The sequence below is a fragment of the Papaver somniferum genome, chromosome 2 (genome assembly GCF_003573695.1).
Source record: "Papaver somniferum cultivar HN1 chromosome 2, ASM357369v1, whole genome shotgun sequence".
Taxonomy (NCBI): domain Eukaryota; kingdom Viridiplantae; phylum Streptophyta; class Magnoliopsida; order Ranunculales; family Papaveraceae; genus Papaver; species Papaver somniferum.
Window position 1 is genome coordinate 219256634 of NC_039359.1, and position 22338 is coordinate 219278971.

The 22338-nt window shown below is 36.7% G+C and overlaps 1 pseudogene; it reads left to right on the top strand.

Moving 5' to 3' along the window:
• The first annotated feature begins 7701 nt into the window (after positions 1–7701).
• Positions 7702–21733, top strand: LOC113352899 (annotated as a pseudogene).
• Positions 21734–22338: the final 605 nt, after the last annotated feature.

Genomic DNA, 22338 nt, shown 5'->3' on the forward strand with positions numbered 1-22338 from the left:
TCCCATAAAAGAGTCCTTAGGAATGAGACCCTTAAACCATATCAACTTGTGCCATTCCATATCAGGCCTAGTAAGAGTGATAGAAGCGTAAGTATGCTTCATGGAGAACTCACCGAAACTAATAGCTTTCCAAATATTTTTATCTTCTTCAAGCAAATCAAATTCCATAAAATTGATTTGGGAACAGACAGTAGAGTCAAAACCATCCCTCGTAGGAAAATGCCATCCATCTTTTGTTAAAAAATCTGAAACACTATACAACCCAAATTGATGAACAACATTTATAACAGAGATAGGGATCCAATCACAAAGCCTACCATTAGGGTGCTAGAAATCAAATAAGAAACTAGTTGCTTTGCCATTACCAAAAATAGTACCCATAAAAGGCCTTGCAATGTCTCTACAATCTAAGATTCTTCTCCAACTCCAGGAACAACCCTGTGGAACATTCATACTCCAAAAATCTTTGTTTTTAACTAGATTGGCCTTAACCCAACTTGTCCAACATTATCTTTGCCTAAAGTAAGGTCCCAAATGTGTCTCAAATTAACAACAATATTGGTACTCTCAAGATTCTTCACTCCTAAACCCCCTTCATAAACTGGCAAAAAAATTTGAAACCAGCTAATAGGATTGTCTCTCTTGTCTACATCAAGGCCAGTCCACAATAATCTTTTGGAAACGGTGTTGAGCTCTTTTATTGGGAAGGACAAAGAAAGAGAACCATAAGTAAACCATGCTACATAAAACAACTTTAATAAGTAAAAGCCTACCAGCATACGTCAAAAACCTAGCCTTCAATGACTTAACTCTTTTGGTGACCTTAGCTAACAAAGGAAAGCAATTAGAATATGAAAGCCTAGTTGAAATTAAGGGAACCCCTAAATATCTAACAAGAAGGGTTCCTTCAGCACATCCAAAGCAATGAAGAATATCAATGAGAGTATCAGCTGAAATACCAGAATGAAATAAAGAGGATTTCTGAATACTAACCTCAAGGCCAGAAAAAGAACCGAACTTTTGTAGAGCAAGTTGGACAACAGAGGCAACTTCCAATGAACCGTTGAAAAAAACATAACATCGTCTGCAAAGCAGAGATGAGTGAGGCTAGTAACTTTAAGCTTGGGATGAAAACCAAACTTATTGATCTGAACCTGTTGCTGAAGAATGAGACTAAAAACCTCCATAACAATAACAAAAAGATAAGAGGAAAAGGGAAGCCTTGCCTCAATCCTCTGCTTGCGCCAAAAAACCCATAAGTAGAGCCATTGATCATGATGGAGAACTTAGAAGAATAAATACATAAATAAATCCAATTCACAAGCTTATCGGGAAATCCAAGTTTCTTCATAGCAAGAGTGACAGCCTCCCAACTGACAGAGTCATACGCATTCTTGAGAGAAATCTTTAAGGCACATCTAGCTGGACTATTATTTCTATGACAGTTTCTCACAAGCTCATGAGCTAACATAACATTATCTTGGATAGCTCTACCGGATATGAAGGCAGACTGATTGGAACTAATTAAATGACACATAATTCTCTTCATTCTAGAATCTAAAATTTTAGCAATGCATTTATAGATGACGTTGCAATAAGAAATAGGCCTAAAGTCAGTGATTCCTGAAGGGTTATTACAATTGGCGACTAAAGTGATGAAAGTACTGTTAACCTCTTTTAATAACTTACTTTTTTCAAAAAAATTGATGATAGTTGCCACGTAATTGTCACCAATAATATCCCAAGCAGCTTTGAAAAACTGACTGGTGAATCCGTCTGGTCCCGGGGATTTGCAAGAGTCAATAGAAACAAGAGCAAGGATAACTTCATCTCTAGTAATGGGAGACACTAACTCCGTAGCGTCGGAATCAAAAAGCACTTTATCAAAATGAATATCATCTAACAAATTAGGAGAATCAAAAGCAACTGAAGTGTTATTAAATAAAGTTTCATAAAACTGAACACATTCGGCTGCAATAGTTCTATCATCGTCTAACTTCACGCCAGAACTAGATAAGAGAGTAATAATATTATTTCTATCTTATTCATATACTAACCTCCTTGTGAGCTATATGACTCACCAAAGTTCCCTCCACACCCAACACGTCCAGCTTGAGAAAAGAAGAAGATAACTTCTTCAATATTTTACATTTAAGGGAATTATACAAACTATAACATGAATTATATATATATATATAAACCAATCACGAAATCTCCTCAACATACTAGTATCAGTTATGAATACTTAAACTACTTTTACACCCGTACTAAAACCAACTTGACCTAATTATTAAGGGATAGTCATTTACTAAAAAAAGGTCCACATATGTCAAACTCAATGGTCAAGGTCCGGTCAAGGTTTACTAATTTTAACTTTAATTTTCAAAATGCGATATCTTCTTCGTCCGGTATCCGATTTGCGTGTTCTTATTGTCCATTTCTCCTAACTTTTCGAGATTTATCCAATGGTGATAATTTCGTATCTAGATCGTTGTTATATTAATCTCTATTAATTAACGTTCGTGTTAAACTAATCGAATCACTAGCGGCAAATTCATCTCTTGACCGGTCTAATAGCGTTGACGAGCTTCAGGGTCCTTACATTCTCCCCACCTTGTATCATTTTCGTCCTCGAAAATCGAACCATCCTTCTGATCTTCAAAACTCCGAACCTTGAAGAAAATTATTATCTCTCGTATAACTGCAATTACTTATACTAACAAACGCACGAGAGCTAACTCATTTCAGATGAACTCAAAACAACATGAAATGTAGCACAAACCGATATGGTTTTTCTACAACTAAATTCTATAATTTGTAGCTTTACTATGTTCAATAGGCTAATTTCTATTTCAAAAAGATAATTGTTACTAATTTCAAGGAAGAATCCTACAAATATTTCTAAATGAAATTATATCTATCGGTTCTAAAAGAATTTATTTTCCTTCTATGAATGATCATCTCTGAATGCAGTTGAACTTTCAAGGTTGTCCAGGACCAACAATTTGTTCATACGAACCGAGAAAACACAACCTCATTATTCCCCAGTGCCGGATTTACTAACATTAACTTATCAAGGATAATTATCTCCTTCATAATTGGTTTAACCTACAATTTTTACTTGATAAAAATATAAACACGGAACAAGCAATCAACATGTTATGCAAGACAATCAATCAATTCATTCATAAATATTTTAGTTATCGATTATTTTAATGATTAAGATTTATCTCACAACCCAATCCAGTTCCAAATTAACTAACTGGCATTGGCTATTGCTATTTTTGCCCATGTAAGATCATATAGTGAGCTCTGATACCAACTTGTGATGCCCCTAAATCCATCTACTTACAAATGTAATTTAACATTCTACAATCTGAGGCATAATGAATCTAAAACATCTACTTAAGCAATAATTAACAAACTCTAACAAAAGATTTACCCATAATCTATACCCTCTATGAAAAATGAAGTCTGCCTCTCCAATGATACATATATAATAATGTGTTGGTTTTCAAAACAATGTACATATACAAAAGTAATATAGCAGAATCATCAAAACTTGATCATCTTCGCAAGCGGCACCGAAACTGTGATCTGAAACTGGAGTGGAAAACGAATGAGCACATCATCCCCAAAGGGGTGCTCATAGGAAATATATAACAAACTTTAAACTATTCATCAAAAACTATAATGCATGTCGGGTGAAAACACGGAAAACGCATTCATCTCGCATGTTAAAGGTTCCTCTAGATAATAAAAGTAATAAATACTACCAGGAAAACCCGGGCCTCGGCACCATTCCATACCGGCAAACATGGGGAAGTCCCCAAAGCATATAGGGCATATATATCGGGTTGACATACCCGTAATATGATGAACCATCAACATAAAAGCTAATGACCATGAAAAAACAGTAATGAACACAAGAGAGTTCGTTATCGATTCCCACCTCATTTGATGAGCCTCGCCTACCTCGAGATCTACAATCCACTGGTTCATCCTTTAGATCGATCGTTGTTAATAAAGATTAAATGTTAATCACGCAATCACTCTAAGCGATTAGCCAAAAGGATCACACAAGGCTCATAAAATAATCTCATACAAGTCTCTAGTTATAGGCTAAGTGGAATAACTAATGGTTCTAGTTTTATTCATGGTTTTATCACTTAGTAATAAGTAATTTTGGGATAACATAATATCTGCTTATCCAAATATGGTCAAATTGGGTATCATCGGAAATCTCACGAAAAAACCTAAAACTTTTCAGAAGGAACCGAAAACTAATTCGGAGCAGAACTGATCCAAAAACTCAATATACTAATTTTGGATCTAAACCTAGCCCATGGGCCAGATCCGGCACGACCCACTACCCATTTCCTGACCCATCGGGTCGACCCACGACCCGACCTAATTACCCAGTCCATGACCTGATTGGTCTGACTCACTATCTTGCTCTGACACGGATCGAGTCAGCTATCTGACTCGGTCATCTTCTTCCACAAAACCTCACCAATATTTCAAAGTGTTGGAACACAATAATAAGTTCAAGTAGTCATCTTCCAAGGTCTCTATGTGAGTCACTATACATCCAAAAGTATCAAACTTAGGCTTTTTAGGATCATAGGATAACCCTCTACAAGTTTAGCGTACTGAATATTTTCTAGTTCTTGCTACAACCTATCTAATAAAGCTCATACTTATCGACCATTGTGACTGTTTGCCCTGGTTTCAACTGCGTCAGCTCGATTTCTAACACTTATAACTAATTCTATACTCAACCGATTTGGACAGTCTATATATTTACATAAACTACATCCGACATACTACAAATCATGTTTATAGAGCTACGGCCAGTTATTATTCTAAGGTACCTAGAAAAGTCTCTAAATATTGTCCAGCAAACATAATACCATACATAAAATCATAAAATATGAAACATGTGATTCATTGATTAAAATCTATTTTAAGTATCTAAAAGCTACCCAAAATATAAATAACTCATACAAATAAATACATAACGTTACCTTGATCAATTGAATATGTTCTTTTATCACCATCAACTTTCCATCACGATTACTATCCTTTGCAAACTTTATCATCAAAACTCCTTATAGTCTCAATACATATCCCCTAAATACTCTTCCTCTGATAAATCGTACCACTACTACTGTTTTATTTTCAAATCTTCATCTCATAATCACTCTTTCATGAACACCATCTAATGTCTTTTTCTCTAATTATCGAAATATCTTTCAAAACGAACACCAAAACTTATTATTCTATCTTATTCATATACTAACCTCCTTGTGAGCTATATGACTCACCAAAGTTCCATCCACACCCAACACGTCCAACTTGAGAAAGAAGAAGATAACTTCTATCCTAGTCCGAGACTTATCTATAGTAGACTAGAAATCAAGACTTATAGTTTTGATCACTAACATTGACAAACATGCTTGAGATAGCAACGCATGCGAGTTCAACCGAGCAATGCTCTAACACAAATGAAACTAGTTAAAGAGCTTTTCAATTGCTATATTCTCACAAAAGTAAACAAGAACACAAATGAAGCAAAATCGGTTTGGTTTACTCGAACCAATTCATGAACATTATAGCCACAGTTTGCAAAGATTGCATTCCTTATTATATAAATGTTTAAGTTCATGTACATAACCGATTTTAGAACTTTAACCTTCAAGTATGCAAACGGGTACGCATAATTGAAATACCCGGACCAAAATTTTATTTCGCCAGTACGCAAACTGGTATGCGTACTTCCAATCCCTGCAGAAATATTCGGACATGAACCTTACGCCAGTACTCGAATGGGTACACATACTTAGGTTCCCGGATTTCTAAGCCAACAGGTACGCGTACGGGTACGCATATTATGGTTCCCGGACATGGATTACATATGTGCAATAATACACAACATGTGATATACAATAATGGTTAAGTGTTCTAAAATCTTATTTCAACCATTGAAACTTTCTTAGAGGATGACAATAGACGTTTTCACACACCATTAGCATCAAGGAATTTTCAAGTTATTGAAATAATCATAAGGAAACATTACAAGTCTATACCAAATGATTGTATCACACAAACCATGTAAGATGTTACTCGGCAATTTTCACATGATCATCTTTTGACTTGCTCAAGAATATAAGATGAACTTGGTCGAAGCGAAATCTTGCCAACACATGTTCCGAGAAATATGTAACCGAGTTAAACTCAGCTCGAAATCTCAAATGTGTATAATAGAAAACTATATCGTAATATGACTTATGTCTCAGTTAGGATATATAGTAGAAATAGACTTTCCAAGTGATAGATGAGTTTCAGTCTCCACATACCTTTTGTTGATGAAGTTCCACAAGATCCCCTTAGTAGTTCTTCGTCTTCAAATGATGAACGCCGTGAAGTATAAGGATCAACTACACAATCTATGTCCTAGTCCGAGACATCTATAAGTAGACTAGAAATCAAGACTTATAGTTTTGATCACTAATATTGACAAACATGCTTGAGATAGCAATGCATGCGAGTTCAACCGAGCAGTGCTCTAAAAATCTCCCCCTTTGTCAATTTTAGTGACAAAACTATCAATACACATGGATTACAAAATAAATAAAACTTTGTAGCTTCTCATCTAAATGCTTGATCTCCTTGCATAAGAATTTCTGAGGTGAAGCAATGAATACTGCTGTGTACTTGATCAATCGATCTCTTTCAAGACAGCTATATGGCGAAGTAGCGGAGAAGGTATGGAGAGACAATGATCCTACTTATGATCACTTGAGAATGTTTGGTTGTAGGGCATTTGTTCACATCCCAAAAGATCAGAGGTCAAAGCTTGATGACAAAGCTAAGCAGTGTGTGTTCCTAGGCTATGGAACAAATAAGTTTGGTTACAGATTTTGGGATCCAGTTGACAAGAAGGTTATCAGAAATAGGGATGCAGTATTCCTTGAAGACAAAACTATTGAAGACTTTGAGAAGATCGAAATGCCAAATCTTCAAGAATACATGTTCTTGAATCCAAATCCAGTTGTTCCCTATCCCGAACAACATGATGATAATGTTGATGGTAATGGTAACGAATAAAAAGAACACAATCATGAGGATAAATCTCATGAAGACGTTTTGGTGGGTGGTGTTGAGCAAGAAGTGCAACAACAATCATAAGCTGAATTGAGAAGATCCAAAAGGCCTAGATTATCTTCAACGAAGTATACACCACATGAGTATGTGATGCTCACAGATGCAGGTGAAACAAAGTCTTATGTAGAAGCTCTTCGTGTTCCTGAAATCCAAAAGTGGTTAAAATACATGAAATAATAGGTGATCTCTTTAGACGAGAATGACACTTTTGAGTTGGTTGACAAGCCAAAGAACCAGAAGATTCTGAAGATCAAGTGGGTGTATATAATCAAGACTGAATATCGTAACTCACAACCAAGGTATAAAACACGCTTAGTTGTGAAGGGTTATGAGCAGAGAGAGGGTGTTGAATTTGACGAGATCTTTTCACCAGTGGTAAGATTTCCTTCTATTCGGGTTGTCTTGGCATTAGCAGCTAGTTTGGATCTTGAGATAAAACAACTAGATGTCAAGACAACATTTCTTCACGGTGAGTTGGAGGAAGATTTATATATGGCACAACCCGAGGGTTTTGAAGTCAAAGGAAAATAACACATGGTGTGCAAGCTAAAAAAGAGTTTATATGGTTTGAAGCAATCTCCTAGAAGATGGTACACGAAGTATGAATCGTTCATGAAAGAACATGGGTACAAGAGGAAAGCTTCGGATCGTTGTGTATTCATTCAAAAATTTGCTGATGGTGATTTTCTTATTCTTTTGCTATATGTCGATGACATGCTGACTGTTGGCAAAGACAAGAAAAAGATTGACAGGTTGAAGCCAGATTTGAGCAAGTCTTTTGCTATTAAAGACTTGGGTGAAGCAAAGCGTATTCTTGGCATGCAAATCTCTCGTGATAGGAAAGCAAGGAAGTTGTGGCTATCAAAAGAAATCTATATTGAGAAGGTGTTGAAAAGATTCAACTTGGACAAGGCTGAGCCGGTAAGTTTTCCACTTCCAAACCATTTCAAGTTAACTCATGGTCAATGTCCCGTGAATGATGTTGAGAAACGGAAGATAGAGAAAGTTCCTTATGCATCCGCAATTGGTAGTTTGATGTATGAAATGGTGTGTACAAGGTCGGATATAGCTTATGCAGTTGGAGTGGTAAGCAGATTTCTAGCAAATCCTGGTATGGAGCATTGGGAAGTGGTGAAATAGATAATACGATATCTAAGGGGGTACTTCTAATATGTGTTTGTGCTATGGTGGTGATAAGCTAGAGTTAGTGGGTTACAAAAATTCAGATTAGGCAGGTGCTCAAGACAGTCTCAAGTCTACATCAGGTTACTTATTCACCTATGCAAAGGGAGCTCTGTCTTGGCAGTCCAAGTTACAAAGATATGTGGCATTGTCTGCTACAGAGGCAGAGTACATTGCAGCTACAGAGAGTTGCAAGGAGATGATATGGATGAATAGGATTGTTAGATAACTCGGTGTGAAGAAACAAAGGTTCATCGTTTACCGTGATAACCAGAGTGCCATTTATCTCAGTAAGAATTCGAGTTTTCACTCGAGAACCAAGCACATCAATATTAGGTACAGTGGATACAATAAGTTCTCGATGAGAAGGTCTTGAAGATTGAGAAGATCCATACAGATGACAATGATTATGATATGATGACAAAGCAGGTTTGGTAGTGATGGGAACCTCGTCATAAGTCGTGGGGGGAGATTGTTGGGCCTATCCCTATTTATGGGTCCAGCAAGGTTTCCCCTTATCCTTTGGGGGGAGCTAAGTAGCAGATGTCCTTGTTAGGTTATAACAAGGCATCAAGAGATGTTTTGATCTCACGGTTTATCTTCTCAAGTTTTAAGAAAAGAAATGAGGTAGAGTGAGAGTGAGTGGGAGAGAAAGAAAAGCCACCATTAGAGTTGATTTCTTGGTGACATATTTTGGTTAATCATGAAGAGGAAGATGAAGGGTTCTTAGATAAGGATCTATTGGTTAGTGTGGTGAAGATTGGTCGGTCAATTTCCACATCTCTTCAAAAGGGGGAAATCTAGGGTTTGTTCAAATTCTAGTAGTAAGTATCTCTTACTCTTGCTATTTCTCAAATTGACAGTGAATCTCATTTTATTGGTGAATGAATTGTTGATCCATCCTTAGGGGTGAGTGTAATTTAGGCAAATTGTTATCCAAGTGTTATATGCACCTTGAAGTTGTTGTTGTCCCCAAATTATGAGATTTGTGTGTAACCTATTGTTTGATTATAGTGAAAGATTTGCCCGTGGTTTTTTACCCTTCACCTTGGAGGAGTTTTTCCACGTAATTTCTGGTGTTGTGTGACTGCTTCTCATATCGTTGTAGTTGTGTTATTTCCGCATTTGTGTTTCGTTGCTTGTGTGATTTCCGTATTGCGCATAGCGGCTCGGATTTTATAAGTCTTCCCCAATAGCCTTTGCTTGAGATGGTGCTCTGATACCTGATGGGTTCTCCCGGTGTTATTATAGAGCTTCCTGAGAGATAGTTCATGATGATCTTGTTGACGCAATTTCTCATTATTGGAGACACAAATTATCCCCGATCGGCTAAATTCTAATTTTTTTGGTTCTCCTTCCAAAAGTCAAGGATGAAAAAAAGAAAAAAAAACACGTCATGGCATGTTAAGTTGTTTAATGCACAAGCTTGTTAAGCTTGTTTCTAGTCGGCAGGGAGCTTTTATTAAGGGTAGGCGTATGGGTGAAAATATATATCCCAATGGCCTCTGAACTGATTAATAAAAATGAACATCAAACGAAGAGGAACTGATGTTCCGGGTTAAAGCATTGATGTTACATGTTACTCAAGCTTATGAGTATGGTTATGAGTATGTCACTCTTAAGCATTGAAGAAGTAAGAATTATTAGTTCATTACAATCAAAACAGAAATTAAAAATAACATGGAGATACAACTTCCGATTGGAAGAGTAACATATAAAATGAGATAGCCCAATAAAATCTCTTATACAGACTGTAAGAATACGAAGCACACGAGACACAACCTCTTCAAAGCCTAAAACCCATTAAATGACATAGGGGAGTTTCCCTAGATATCCCATATGAAACCCTAATTAGAAACCATTCTTTTCAAACCTTACTGCTCAGTTGTGCCGCCACCAGTGCAAACCCTCCGGTTGATTTTGTGACTAAGTACCATCAGAAATCGGCACCTTTCTGGCGTTGGTCAAAACTCTAGTCTGGACGTAGATAAAAGACAGAGAGATCATCACGATTCTCTTGAATAAGACTTTATGTTTCTGTTCTTAACACAGTAATATTACTAGTTTTATTCCTTTGAGAAGATGAATTTTAATGATACGTAATCTTTAAGATTTATTAATCCAGAAAAAGAGAAAAAAAAAAAAAACCTTCAAAGAGTTTATATGATTAGGAAATATAGTTTATAACGGTTTGCAAAGTACTTTTTAAGATGTTTGTAGGATCAGAAACTCGCAACAATAATATTTCAGTGAAATTGTCAACAAAACAACACAACAGCGTCGCAGAACAATTTTAGAAACTATATAATAAACGACATCAGCTAAAATCATGAGAAAGATGTGATGATCCTACGAAAATTAAAGAGTTTGCGAGATTAACATTTGTAAGGTTTGCAAGAATGTCGCAAGCCATATCCGAAAATAAAGGACAGATTAGCTGTCATCCGCTATGTATTTCCCTATAAATAGTCGTTCAACTGTGATGAAAGGGGGAGAGAGATATTTTTGAGTAAGAAACAAGTAAATAGGAGAGAGAAAATCTAGAGCATTGGTTATTCTTGATTCCTTTATCTTTTCTTGTAAGATTGTTTAAAGATTCATCAATAAAATTAAGATTGTTAATCTACAATGAGTTGAGTGTTAATGAAATCATATGAGGGGTGTAGTGCAGTATTTCCTGCAACTACATAATGGAGCTAGGAATTTGTAAGGTTGCGAGAATACCGCAAGCCATATCCGAAGATAAAGGACAGATTAGCTGTCATCCGCTATGTATTTCCCTATAAATAGTCGTTCAACTGTGAAGAAAAAGGGAGATAGATCTTTTTGAGTAAGAAACAAGTAAATAGGAGAGAGAAAATCTAGAACAATGGTTATTCTTGATTCCTTTATCTTTTCTTGTAATATTTTTTAAAGATTCATCAATAAAATTAAGATTGTTAATCTAAAATGAGTTAAGTGTTAATGAAATCATATGAGGGGTGTAGTGTAGGATTTCCTGCAACTACATAATGACGCTAGAAACAGGGACGCATCGAAGATTATTCTAGAAAAAATTGAAGATTAATATTGAGATTTGTAAAGATTTGGAGTGATTTATTAAGAATTTTACATAATTTCTTGCAATTCGTTAACATTGAAGAAATGGCTAGGAGAAGAAATACATCAACCAACTACTGTTAGAAGAAGCAAGAGAATTGCTGGAAGAGAAAGAAGTGAAATGGGAGAATCTACTAGAATGAGAAATAATGGAGAAAATAAAATTCAACCACCAATTCAACAAACACAAGTACAAGAAAGGAATATAGATTATGATAGGGTGAGTATACACACTTGGCAATCAAATTCCGCAGAAGAAGTAGAAGAAGAGCAGCAAACCAGAAACCATAGACAGGTAGAGAGAAATCAAGAAGCAGATGAAGGAATAATTCATGGAGATGAGGAAATTGGAGCATTAGAAACGTTGAGACGAAGAATACATGAAGAAAGAAGAGATGAGGCAGAAGAACGTGCAAATCTAACAAGGAAAAATCACGAATTGAGGATGGAAAATATGAGACTACAGAGTAGAAGATCGAGAAGTATTACGAAATCATATTCAAGATCGACTACAAGAGAGACGAGGAGAAACTCACCCACAATTAATGCTGGAAACAATATTCAAGAAGAAATATCAAATCCTAATGAAGAATATCGCGAAAATAGAGAAAGAGTTGATGATCGTTATGTTCCACAAAATGAAACTTTTGATGATAGGCAAAACGGTAGAAATCAAGAGAATGGACAACGTCAGGGAGGAAATGATCAAGATGGCGAAGGAAATCGAGAGGAAGGAATGAGAATTTTACATGAAAGAGAAACTCAAAGAAATCAACAGACGATTGAAGAAGAAATTGAAAGACATTATGTTGAACAAGCACGTTTAATTGCGAACGTGATAGATTGAGAGCGGAAATGGAAGAACAAGAGCTTCAAGATAAAATTCGCCAAAACAATCACGAAAATCGAGAAATAAGGCATACACAAAACCGGAATAATGGTAATATCAATAAAGAATATGATAGAATACATAGGATGGCTGAAAGACAGCGAATGGAGTTAATAAGAAATGAACAAAATCATGAAGGGTAAAATGAGAGACATAATCATATGCGAGTTCAAGATAGAGATGAAGAAGAGACTCGCCGAAGAAGACGAGATGAGGATAATGAAGAAGAAATGCAAAATTTCGCGAGAGAAGAAAGACATGAACGCAGAAGGAGAGAGGCGAAATTAAAAAGACCAATGGATCAAAATTCAGGTGTAAATAAACAAATATTGAAAGAATTAGAAGAATGAGAGGAATGCTAAATAACCGAGGAGAAGTAGGCAGAAGACAATTGGATGAAGCTATAGAAGAAGCTGCGAAAACTCCATTTACTAGGGAAGTACAATTAGGAGGAATACCACCGAAATGCAATTTTCCCGCATTAACCAGCATTTTTGATGAAACAACTTGTGCAATTCAACACATTATAGCCTACGTGAGGTGCATGTTGCAATGGGAAAATCATGATGTTGTACTATACAAGTATTTCGCATTCTGCTTAACAGGGGAGGCGTTAAAATGGTTCGAAGGTCTACCAAAGAATACAATAACATACTTCAATCATTTGCAGACTACATTCTTAGGGGCATATATAAGTAATAATTCTTCGCTTCCTGGAATTGAAGACATGTTTGGATTAAAACAAAGGATTGGTGAAAGTTTGGATGGAGGACTATGCGTAGCGAAATGGCTGGACGTGTAGATGAGAGATATCTTATATTATCATTTATCAATGCTATGTTTGCAACCAACCTATTGTATGTCCAAATTTTCAGAGTCAAGAATACGATCACAATGACTGAATTGCGAGAACTTCAAGAAGAATATATTGCTCTGGAGGAAAGGAAAAATGAAATGGAATCATACCCAGTTGGGAACACCAGTTCACAAACAGCGAATGCAAGCTTATTACCCAAGATAATAAACACAGTAGCGAATACTTCGCAAGTACAACAAGAGAAGGTGACAGGTAACAACCAACAGAAACTGGTGGCTTTGGGAAACCGAGATCAAGAGGAGTATGAAAGAAAAAGAAATTTCTACAATCGTGGTGGAAATAACAAGATTCAAAGACTCGATCAACCACAAGAAACTTATGGAGGTCAAAGACAAAACTATAATAGGGGACAAGGAGGTCACAAGGTAGTATGGGAAGAAATCAAGATGCCACCTCTAAATGCAAGTGTGGAGAAAATATGGGAAGCTATAATTTTAATGGAGAATATACCAACACCATGGAACATGGGAACGGAACCACCTCCAAACCACAAAAGTCATGAGTTTTGTTCTTATCGTCATTTTCATGGACACACAACAAATGATTGCAAAAATGTAAAAAGAATTATTCTGAGAATGATAGATTAAGGAAAACTAAACCACTTTTTGGTAGGACACCCACAATATCAACCATTGTCACCACCACCAGAGCATCACAAAGTAAACACGATGAAAAAGAAGGAAACATTCGTACATTCGTACCCACAATATCAATTTCGGGGATTTCTTATGTCACTCTATCGTACATTCGTACAAGACAATTGAAGATTTTCATGACAATGTTTTAAGTAGAATGTTCGCAAGAGATAATGATGGAAGATAAGTTATGAATATTGCGAAAATATCGCCACTAGAGGAATGGCGGAAACAGATCATTTCTTTTACCGCAGAAGAAATCCCCGAAATTGAAGAGGCACGTGATAATCCATTGGTAGTAAAATTAGAAATTAATCCAAAACCGAAATAAGATGAGGATGATGAAGCTGAAGATTCATGGGCAATTAATAGAATTCTAATCGATACTGGAAGCTCTGTGAACATCTTATTTTATCATACTTATAAAACTATGGGAGGAAGAGATGATGATCTTATACCATCAACATATAAGATATATGGTTTTAACAGTACTGCTAACAAGCCTAAAGGGGAGGTTACTATGCGAATTACATTGAAGGGAATATCTTCTGAAATCTTATTCCGTGACCTTGGCTACATGGGATTCTAGGTGTAGCTTCAACTTTCCACCAGTGCATCAAATTCCCTCATCCTAGCGGTGTAGGAATCATAAAGGGAGATTGGGTTGAAAGAAAGAGGTGTTACGAAACTGAGATAAAATCTTGCGAAGGAAGAGCAAACAAGAAGGAAAATTGGCGACACAAAATCAAAGAGACACAAAGAAGTGAGAGGTTGATGGTGGATGCAATCGAAATAAAGGAAAAAGATAGGTTGCAAAATTAATGCTAGCTCCGACTAAAAATGATGAACATACCACTACCAAGGAAACAGTAGTAGAAAATAATAAAGAAGCAGAGGATGGCAAAGGTAATAAAAACAAGAAATGTATGAATGATTAATTTGTTGCGACACTCTCGCAATAAGTAAAATTCTCAAAAATGCATTTTATTGAGTGACAAAATTAAGATTGCGAAATGAAAATACAATATGATGTTGTGCGAGACTCTCGCAAAGATAATAAATTTTACCGAAGACAATCAGAGAAAAATGACAAAAGAGAAAGGGGCGAACCTTTATGGCGTACACTCTAGTTCGCGAATACAATTTCGCAAGAGGCCAATGTAAGACATAAAGTACGTCATATAAGGGGGTACCTGTTGCATGGCTCAGGGAAAGGCTACACCGCCACCGGAACCTGAGTCATGGAGATTTGGGGTCAATAAAGCCCATCCGGGAGAGGCACCTTGGATTCTCAGCTTAAGCATATGACTTAGGTTGGGCGACTAAGGTAATAAGGACTCTCCCTAGGAGTGCAGATCTGATCAAGGCGCCGAGGTACACGGTTGAGTCAAGAGTTCCAGGGGCGTTTGAAGCGTACCTTGCCATTCTTGACAAGTATTGGCTTATACTGCACTCGGCCTGAAGAAAACCCCACTTAGGGTGCAGTCTCGTAACCATAATCCCTATAGGTAAAAGGGATAAGAGGCTGCGATAACAACTGGTTGTTGTTAAGACTGGATGGGAGGAGCTAATCTTGTATGGTAGAAGTACGCCTCCTTGAAGGAGCAACCAGGGGGGAGATAAGGGCGGCACCCTCCATTAGGGAGATGATAAGTGTCTTAAGACACAAACGTCATGAGGCTTTTTATTCGCAAGGGTATTAAGGCTTTTCATATTTGTGCAACAATCCTGAAGAGGTAATAATACGAAAGAAAAAGATAAGACGAGATCAATGGGTTTTCGCATGAAAGTGCGAGGACGTCCTGCGATTTCGTCGCACGACGGCAATGTCACGGGGCTTTATTTTCGCAAGAATATTTAGGCCTGTCATATTGTCACAACATTCCTGAAGAGGCAACAATACAAAAGAAAAAGTTAAGACAAGATCAATGGGTTTTTGCATGAAAGTGCAAGGACGTCCTGCGATTTTGTCGCAACGACAAGAGGTGGCATAATAAGACCTTTAATTAGGAAGGAAAAATAAGACCACACAGTAATGATATTTTGAAGAGAATCAAAATTCACTTCGCATAAGATTGCGAAATTATACATAATTAACTGCGAAATTGAGGCACAAAATAAGAAAAATTTATAAAATCTCTCATTTGGATACAAATAACAGAGGCAAGACTGGGAATGAAATTAGAAAATGTTATTTGTCTCCATATGATAGATTTACACAAAAATTCAAAAATTAATGATTATATTGATTAACTGTATTGCAAGGAAGAATTGTTTTAATGAATGCAGGTCAAAATGAAAGAAACACAAACATACAGAAAGAAGGAATAAATGTACAAGTATTACAAAGGATCAAAGAAAGAAGCAAAGACTACTTCTTAGTTGATTCTTCATCATCTTCATCAGACTTGTTCCCTTCTTCGTCTGCGTCAGAGTCTTCATCACCATCAGAACTTTCATCACCATCAGATTCTTCATCATCAGCTTCGCTATCAGAAATAATCAGACTGGGAGTATTCTGTGGGATCTCCTCCAAGAGACAAGGATAATCAGAATGAGGGATACTATGGTCGTCACAAACCATTTGGATAGTTTGATTGCGAAAATGCATAGCATCATTCTTAAAGTTCGCAACAGTGATCTTGATTTGATTCTTTAATATAGAATACTTGTCGTTGCGAAAAGAAAGATTCTTTGCAAGTTACTCTTTCTCAGCTTCAAGTTCCTCAATCTTTTCACGATATCTACTTTCAAAATCTGCGAACAAAAGACAATCAATTAATAACTTGATGAAAATTCATAAGAAACAAAAGATTAGTAAAGAAGAACAGTTAATAACCTTCTCTGTCAGAAATCATATCTCTAATCAAGGCTGTATGCTCAACTTGGAGACTAACATTTACACCTAAATTTTTTCTGGCGTCATCTAAGATTTTCGCATCCCAAGCAAATTCATCCTCATTACTTATAAGAAGACGATAACGAATTTGGTTTTCTCTTTCGCAGAGCTCGATGTTGTTGCGGCTAGCTTCATCTCGTTCAAGTTGAACTTCAAGAAGAGTCTCTTGGAATTTCGCCAAAGACTTAGCACCTTGATTAGAGATGCGATCCTTATCATCTATGAGACCGTTAATTTTGGTTCTTAACTCATTGACTTTTTCTTTAGAATCAAGAAGGAGACGTTTAAATCGGTTGGCTAAGCCTAAACTAGATCTGTGGTCAATTTCTAAGAGGTGAAATTTAGATCTAAGCTCATTCAGAGAAAGAGATGAAATTCTATCATTTGAGAAAATACTTAAAGAATTATTAAGACGCTCAAGAAGTGTATCATTATCCAAGGCATTAGGAAATGAACGAAGAAGGGTAGCTTCATCACAAAGACCACAAATGTCTGCAAAAAAGGATCAATTAAATAAGATATAACAACAAGATGAATGAATGAAGGGAAAGGAGATAAGTAACATACCATAGAGCTGATTATTAGCTTGCTGAAGACTAGAGATTTTGTTCTTATATGAAGAAGAATCAATTTCTAGTTGTCTGTTTTTCTCGTGAAGACATTTGACTTCAGCTTCCAATTCTTCATTCTTTGTGCAAAATTGAAGATTTTTCTTTTCAAGATTTTCGCGTCTTCTCTCTAGATCTGAGGAAACAACGAAATAAGATAAAATATAAAAAGTGTTAATATAGAAAGAGATTTTGAGTTACAACAATGAAGAAGTAAAAGGATGAAAGTATACCAGACTATTAAGAGAATGCAGGAAATCGGGAGTCGATGATCTTGAAACTCCACGAAGAAAACTATCACCATCTAGTAAAGGGACATCGCAAATTGTAGCGAGAGCTTTGAAGGTGTTAGCAAATTGTCTATCTCCCATTCCTTGCAAAGAATCAGAAAAGAGGCCAGAAAGCTTAGTCATAGAAGATTCAGGTGGAGAATCTTCAATTGCGGCAAGATCATCATTATCCTCATCATCCTTGTCACTTTCGGAATTTTCATGAGAAGGAATAACTGAAGGAGAAGAATAATGGATTTTTCTCTTCTTTGAAGGAGGAGCAGTTGATTGTTTCCCTGCGAAGAACACCCTTTCCTTTATCACCAGTCTTCGCAACATTGGCAGGCTCTTCTATTTCAGCAATAATCTTCACACACAAATAGAAGTAAGAAATGGAGGCAACAGTATACTGTTTAAAATCATAAAGGGATATTTCTTACCTCATCTGTGTATGAACGAAGAGCTAATAAGGTACTAGCCTTCCCAGTCCTGTTATAACTATCTTTCAGTTTTCGGATCTGTAAAATGTCGCAAGGGTCAGCGAACAAAAGAATAAAGACAAATAAAGAAATAAAAAGTAAGCGAAACTGGAAGAAACATACATCTTTCTCCTTCTCGGTCCAAGAGAATACCCAAGGTTGATAGGTAGCGAGATTCTCAGGAAGAATATTTGATCCAGCGATATAAGGCCCTTTTAGCATCAAGGGAAAAACACATCATTTATCATCTTTGGATTGGCGAGGAGTTGTGTTCTTACCAGAATGCCAATCAATATCTTGCATAAGTATTTTCGCTTCATCAATGTTATCTTTCCTTTTCAAACGAATACCCCAGCGAGTATTCTCTTTCTTCATAAAGATCAATTCATAATTTTCAAAAAAGCTCTCTACTGTATATATTTCTCAGCAATTATCTCCAAGTATGCGAATTTAGGATCCCTAAGTTCTTTGGAGTACAGAGATCCTTTACAAGCAGCACGGTTAGCGAACTCTAACATCAGACGGATGCAATACCCACTCAATTGAAAGATAGCTCGCGAAAATCCCGAGTGAGCGAGAATTTGACCAAGCGAAATTATGATTGATTGATCATCACAATATTGATCAGAAAAAAGTTTGATAGAAAGAATTGACTTGGCACTTTCACCAGGAATGGTAGAAAGTGTGAAACCTTTCTCTGCAAGATCTTTTTGGACGTCTTTTAAGTTTTTCTCATGTCTATGGCCAGTTGGAGGCATATTTGAATATAGAATGTGGGAATGAATGAAAAGTAAGAAGATTGAAGAAGGAAGGGTTACAGTAGCAGAACTTACAGAAGAACAATAGAGTTGCAAAGATGAGAAAATAAAAAGAGAAGAGAAAGTAAAAAGAAAGTGGAAAAAAGAATATCTAAAGAATATTTTTTACTCGAAGAAATAAACACCATTAAGACGAAAATACATGAGTGGTTGAAAAGCAGCGGTTACAGAAGACGTGTCAAGAAATAGATGGAAGGAAGAACATGTGTGATAAATGCAGAATATGAAGAGATAAACAGTTGCGGCATTTATCACATCATTCTATACTTTGCAGAGAAGATATGAGAAGAGGAAAGATGTAGGATCAGAATTTTGCAACAATAGTATTTCAGCGAAATTGTCAACAAAACAACACAACAGCGTCGCAGAACAATTTCAGAAACTATATAATAAACGACGTCAGCTAAAATCATGAGAAAGATGTGATGATCTTGCGAAAATTAGAGAGTTTGCGAGATTAATATTTATAAGGTTGCGAGAATGTCGCAAGCCATATCTGAAAATAAAGGACAGATTAGCTGTCATCCGCTATGTATTTCCCTATAAATAGTCGTTCAACTGTGAAGAAAAGGGAAGAGAGATCTTTTTGAGTAAGAAATAAGTAAATAAGAGAGAGAAAATCTAGAGCATTAGTTATTCTTGATTCCTTTATCTTTTCTTGTAAGATTGTTTAAATATTCATCAATAAAATTAAGATTGTTAATCTAAAATGAATTGAGTGTTAATGAAATCATATGAGGGATATAGTGTAGGATTTCCTGCAACTACAATGTTCGGACAAAATCTGAAGTTTTCTTTTGATTTGTTTTTCCTTCAGTCGTGGGATCAACTGATCAGGTGGTTGAGCCTACCAAGATGACCGATACAAAATTTAGTTTTGTTCAGGGTGTTGATGAGTCCAAAGCTGAGCTGGAAGAAATTGTTCAGTATCTTCGCGATCCTGAGGTAAATGCAACATAACATATTTTTCATTATAGATCCCGGATTCCTAGTATCTGAATCGAGGTTCTTATCCTGTCATTATATGTGTTGATTTTTCTTAGCAATATATTGGACGTGTATATGTAAGTCACCACCATCCATCAGTCTTGCCACAGTTGAACAGTCAGCAGTCACCACCAGGCGCAAGTATTTAGCTTATGTCCGAGTCTTATGTACTCATTCTTGTTGTAACTAGTTGTAACTATCCAGTATTCACGCTATTATTGTTTAGCTTAGGCTTTGAATCTTTCGTCAAATTTCAGTACTTTGTATTCATATAAATACACAATGAAATATAATCAGTCTCAATAATTGTGAGATTAATGCATATTATTCTTGTAAATCTAAGACAATAGCTTCTTATTGTTTCAGTAGTTCACAAGTTTAGGAGCTAAGCTCCCTAAGGGGGTTTTGCTTTCTGGTGCACCTGGGACAGGTAAAACCATGTTAGCAAGAGCTGTTGCGGGATAAGCTGGTGTACCGTTCTTCTTCAAAAGCGGGAGTGAATTTGAGGAACAGTGGGTTGGTGTTGGAGGAAGGAGAGTGAGGGATTTATTTTCTGCATCAAAGAAGTGCTCTCCATGTATAATTTTCATTGATGAGATAGATTCATTTGGAGGGCAGCGTAACCCCAGAGATTATAAAGGCGCCAATGGCGTTCAACAAAATGATGGAATTATTCTGATTGCTGCAACCAACTTCCCCGAGTGTTTGGATAAAGCACTTGTAAGACCTGGACGTTTCGATCAGAATGTTGTTTTGCCCAATCCAGATGTTGAAGGACGGAGACATATAATGGAATCTCACATGTCAAAGGTAAATTAGCTCGTCTTTGAAAATCTTCTACTGCTTTGGTAACTTATAAAACCTCGGTTAATGTTTCAGATTGTTTAGCTGTTTAATGTTTAAATGCATGGAACATTAATACACCAGCTATGCCATTTGATAGGTTCACAAAGGACAAGATGTTGATCTAAGTATCATTGCTAAAGGAACACCTGGGTTCTCAGGTGCAGATCTTGCAAATATGGTGAACATTGCTGCCCTCAGAGCCGCAAAGGATGGTGCTAATGCAGTTAGCATGACTGATTTAGAATATGCAATGGATAAGATTATAATGGGAAGTGAACGCAAATCAGCTGTAATTTCTGACGAGACCAGAAAATTAATAGCTTTTCGTGAAGGTGGTTACGCTTTAGTAGCCATCCACACAGATGGAGATCATCCAGTTCACAAGGCAACAATAGTTCCACGAGGACTGTCTCCAGGAGTGGTAGCACAATTTCCCGACAAAGATAAAACTAGTGCTTCCCGCAAGCAAATGCTTGCTAGGTTAGATGTTTGCATGGGTAGACGAGCTGCAGAGGAAGTTATATTTGGAGAAAATGAAGTTACCTCTGCTGCATCTTCAGACCTCCAAGAAGCAACATCTTTAGCAAGAGAAATGGTCACAAAATATGGAATGAGCAAAGTAGTTGGGCTCGTAGCTGGCAACTACGATGATAATTGGAGGGGTATGGACACTGAAACTAAAAAAGAGGTGAGAGAACTCTGGGACAGGGCTTACAATAACGCAAAGACAATTTTAACTACACACAGTAACGAACTCCACGCACTAGCTAATGCTCTACTTGAGAAAGAAACACTCACAGGAAGTCAAATCAATGCTTTACTTGAAAAAAAGCAAAGGAGGTTTAAGCAGCCTGTTTTGGATAACCCGAAACTGGGGAAGGAAGTAAGAAGTGGATATCAGGGAAAGAAGTGGGCTATAGTCTAATACATGTAGTCTGTTGCCATTGTTTGAGTTTGATTCTTATAGGTTGTTGTTGCCTTTGTTTTATCTTTTTTTTTTTCTTCATTTTGTGGTGTGTCTTATATTTCACCTCCTTTGCAGCACTTTATAGTGAGAAACTGTAATTTTAAATTTAGTTTCACCCAGCCAACTCAAAAATAAAATGGGATCCGTGGCGTGAATATTAATTTTGAGACGAACCGGGGTCACAATATTACTAGTATTTTCCCAAGGAAAGTAAAGATCCTACTTTAACATGTGTTAGCTTTCAGGCCTAGTTTATGACATCCCACTTGCTCATCCAGTTCACAAAGCAACAATAGTTCCACGAGAAATGTCTCTTGGAATGGTAGCTCAATTGCCCTAGATAGATGAGACTAGGGAATCTTGCAAGCAAATGCTTGCTAGGTTAGATGTTTTCACGGGTAGACGAGTAGTGGAAAAAATGATGTTACTTCTGGTGCATCTTCAGATCTCCAACAAGCAACATCTTTAGCAAGAGCGACGGTCACAAAATATGGAATGAGCAAACAGGTTGGGCTCGTCACTCACATTTGACCGCGCCTTTACTCCGCGTCACTCGATATATCGTTGGGTCTAACACGTGAGGGGGCGTGTTGAGATTATTAGTCCCACATTGTTG